The sequence below is a fragment of the Octodon degus genome, unplaced genomic scaffold, assembly GCF_000260255.1.
Source record: "Octodon degus isolate 3935 unplaced genomic scaffold, OctDeg1.0 scaffold00103, whole genome shotgun sequence".
NCBI classification, from domain to species: domain Eukaryota; kingdom Metazoa; phylum Chordata; class Mammalia; order Rodentia; family Octodontidae; genus Octodon; species Octodon degus.
This window is the reverse complement of record NW_004524679.1, coordinates 9,866,834-9,871,612: the sequence shown is the minus strand read 5'-3', so window position 1 is coordinate 9,871,612 and position 4,779 is coordinate 9,866,834.

The window sequence follows — 4,779 nt, the reverse complement described above, 5'->3', positions numbered from 1 at the left end:
TCAAGCCTCGTTTATTTAGGGGAGGTTCTGGGTATATATAGGGGGTGATGGAATGAGGAAGTCTCGGCTCTTGGGGTCAGCAGGTATCTAGGCAATGGGGAGGGTGTAACCCCTAGGGCATAGCACGTGATTCCCAGGGAATGGGCAAGGTGAGAAGGGCCATAAACTTGACTCAGCAGAGGAATAGAATGGATACCAGTTAATGGCCTCCAACACAAAAGAATTAAAATGTAATGAAAAACTTATGAACAAATAAAAGCCCAAGACCTAACCATTTACAGCTGACTTGTACAAGAAAATTAGAAAAGATTTAATCCCAATATTCTTAAGCTCTTCAATGAAACTGATAATGAAGCAATTAGCTCTCTGGATGCTAGTGTTATACTGATATGAAAACTAGAGAAAGACTTATCCAAAAAAGAGAACTATAGGCCAATCTCTCCAATGAACATAGCTGAAAGAATACTCAATAAAATACTAGCAAATGTAATGCAGCAAATGATCATGAAAATTATAACATGACCAGGTGAAATTCATGCCAGGGATGCAGAGATGGTTCAACAACTGCAAAGCTGTAAATATAATGCATCATATTAACAATACCAAAACCAAAGCCATATGTTCATCTCAATAGACACAGAAAAATTTTTTGACAAAGTTCAGCAGTCATTCATGATAAAATGTCTATAGAAAATTGCAACACATGGCATATACCTCAATCTGATAAAAGCCATATATGACAATCAACAGGAAACATCATTCTAAGTGGAAAAAAGTGAAAGCTTCTATTCTAAAATCAGGTAAAAGAAAAAGATGGCCATTATCACCACTCCTATTCAGTATATATTCATGGAAACATTAGAAATAAAAGGAAAAAATTGGAAAGGAAGATGTTAAATTATCATTACTTACATAGGACATGGTACTCTATGTGGAAGAACCTCCCCTCAGGAAAAGAATCCATGAGGCTCCTAGAATTAATAAACAAATTCTGTACTGTAACAGGATGCAACATCAAAACCCCAAAAGCAATAGCATTCCTCTATACAAATAATAAGCTCTAAAAAGAAATTAGAGAAACAATGCACTTCAGAATAACATCCGAAAAATGAAATATTAGGAATTAATCTCAAAAAGGAAATAAAGATGTATAAAATGAAATTAACAATACTGTGAAAAAAAGATCAAAGATGATTTCAGAAAATGGAAATATATTCAATTTACATGATAGGAATAAACAATATTGTGAAAATAGCCATACTCCTAAAACTGTTACAAAGGTTTTATACAATCTAGATCAAAACATCACCAACATACCCCACAGATCTGGAGAACCCATTCTTAAAATTTGTTTTGAACCTGAGAATAACCTAAAGAGCAAAAGCAATCCTGGCCAATAAAGGGAAGGCAGAAGAAATTGCAATCTCTGACTAGAAATTATAATACAAACCTATAGTGATAAAATCAGCATTGGAATGCCTCCAAAAAAAGAGAACTAATGATCCTTGGAACAGGTTAGAAGATCCAGACACAACCACAAGTACACTCAGAATCCTTGTCTTTGATAAAGAAACCAAACATGTTCACTGGAAGAAAAATAGCTTCTTTCACAAATGCTGTTGGAAAAACTGGGTTTCCATATGCTGAAAACTAAAACTGAATCAAGGGCTATCACCATGTACTCAACTATATTCAAACTCAATGAAGATATAAACTTTAAAATAGAAACACTAAATCTACTGACAGTGAATGTACATGAATTTCTTGAAAACAAAGGGGTAGGCAGAGAGTATGAGCAAAAGCCAAACTTCAGGGTAATAATTTAAATAATCAAGCTGAGTTCTCATCTTATTGAAATTTTTTTTGGCTTCACTTGAATCTCTTTAATGTTAACACTATGTCTGCAAAAGGTTCAGGACAAAGTTCTTTTTTCTTTCTTTTTAATTACAAAACTAACAGCTGTTAGAATATTTTTCTTTTCTTTTTTCTTTTTTTTCCTGTTTTCTTTTCCTAGCTACAAAATACTCTGGGGAGATGCATGATAATTTAAAATATATATTATTGCACAAACAACCAAAAGGTTAATTAAACTAAAGAAATAATTACAAAGAGAAAAAAACCCATCCATCAAAAAAAGACTCAACATCCTTTCCTCCCACCCCTTACCAAAGGTCTGAACTGCAAGTGCCCACCACTTGGTGTCCTGCCCATCCCTCCTCACTGTAGAAATCAACAACAGAGTGAAAGATCACACATAAATTGGGACAAAATCTTAAAAAATAGTAACTCAGACAATGGACCTCCATCTAAAATATATAAAGAACTAAAACAAATCAGGTCCCCAAAATTCAAAGGCCCAGTCCAAAAAACTGGCCTCTGAGAATGGTATACAACTCTCAAAGGAAGAAATACAAGTTGCAAGTAAATATATAAAAAAGTTGGACCAACAAGATAGCTCAACAGAATAAAGGCCTGCTTTGGCAAGTTCAAAGACCAGGACTTGATCCTAGGTCCCACATCCCATGCCAGCCCTGGCCTTGGGGTGTGCTGAGCTGGCAAGTGAATCTGGCAGTAGTGGTACATGCCTGTAACCCAGTGCTGGGGAGGCTGAAAATAGGAGCATCACTATGAGTCTGAGCTGCAGAATGAGACCCTGTACCGAACACATAAATAGCAAAATAAATGTTCCATAGCACTGGACATTTGAGAAATACAAATTAAAATAAAACTAAGATTCTATTTCATCCCGGAAAGAATGTCTATCCTAAAAATACAACAAACAACAAATGCTGGAGAGTGTGTCAGGATGAAAGAACCATACTCCACTATTGGTACAAGTGTAGACTTGTACCACCTCTATAGGAATCAGTGTGGAGACTCCTAAAAAAAAAATTGGATTGCAAGACCCACTTAACACAGCGATTCCCATTCTGGGTTTTTTTTCAGAAGAATTGAAAACATATCGTAGTGATATGTGTTCATTCATTTTAATAGCACTGAAACCTGTCATAGTTAAATCTTGGAAACAAAACAAATGTTCATCAACTGAGCAATGGATAAAAAAGATATGGTATTTTTATACAATGGAGTATTACTAATCTGTAAGGAAAGAATCTTAAGCCTTTTATAGGAAAATGGATGCAAGTAGAGGCTATATTTACATCCAAAGTAAATGAGACCCACATTTGTTAACATTGTATTGTCTCCCTAGTGTAGGAACCTCAAAAAATAAAGAAAATCTGAAACATATAACACATATATTAAAAGGGAAAGAAACTAAGCAAAAAGAATAAATAATTAGGATGAGGTAAAGGAGCAAAGAGAGGAAACAATGGATGAGAGAAATCATGTATGTATACAGAGTAGCTAAGGTCATTGTATTATTAATTTCTATTGCTTTTATAATGGTAGCAATCAATGCCCAAAATTTTTATTTGGACCAATTTTATATGCTTATATAGGGTAGTCTGATCAACTACTTTGAAGGCAACAATGCGCAATATAACAGCCATGGTTGAATAGCTATCATGTTTTTAAAATAATATTGAATTGTGTATTGTTTCTAATGTTTTATCTATTATTTTTCTATTCTCCTTAAAATAAAAATAATTACAAAAATTTCTACACCTCAATTATTAAAATAGTAATCTAGATGCTACAGTAGAGGGATTTTTCCAATGTAATTAATGTTCAAATTTATTTTACTATTAAACACAAATTGATAGAGCCCAGTCAGGGCCACTGCCAGTCAAATAACCCTAATAGTCTTCTTTGAAATGCAAGTTTTATTTTACTTACGTCACAGAAATCATGTCAGCTAGTCATCACCAGACAGAGAACATGTCATAAGATTACAGAGGACACATCAGTAAACCACAAGCCTGTTATTTCTCTGACACACCCACTCAAAAGCCCACCAAAAACTATACAAAAGGCTTTTAGCCTGCAAGAGTCATCTTCCCTATTTTGCATGCAGAGAAATATCCCTGTCAAGTTTAGCAGTAAGATATCCAGATGGGCCTGAGCCAATCACATGACCACTTTCAAAGAAGAATTTTGTTATGTTGATCTCAGAAAAGGAAGTGACACATCAGAAGACAAACAGGTTCAATATGCCCTTGCTGGCTTTAAATGTAAAGGCAATTTTAAAACTTGTAACAAGATGTTAGACACAAGGACAGGCCAAAACAGTCCAGCCAGTTCCCATAAGGAAAAAATAACAAAAGTCACCTAGCCTGGGCCTTCCAACACCAGGTGCAACTTGTAAGATAAGTGTATCTAGTTTCACTAGCTTATCTCGAGGAGACCTAGTGATTCATTCTTCCTGCAAATCCTAGCCCTGACTTTCCTGTTATATGATACTAAACTCTCCAATTAACTTACTTAGAATAAATCTGCTTAGAAATATTTGACAAGACAGTGTGTAGAATATTCTGTTTTCTGCCACTTAGTCTTCCTTCTAATAACCTATATAAGTGATTTTTGAACTCCCTATGAACTGAAATGTTTTACCTATATTGTCTTCAAGTAGTTTCCATGTTTTTGTTTTAATGTTTAAATCTTTGATATATTTTTATTTTATTTTATGGTGTAAATACAGATACAGCTTCAATCTTCTGCAAATATATAACCAATTTTATTATCACCATTTGTTGTATAGGTTATCTTTTTTTTCAAGATATGTTTTTGGCCCTGATATCAAGGATTAAATAGTTGAGTATATCTCATGTTATTTCTGTATCCTCTAGTTTGTTTCTTTGCTCCAAATGTCTGATGTTT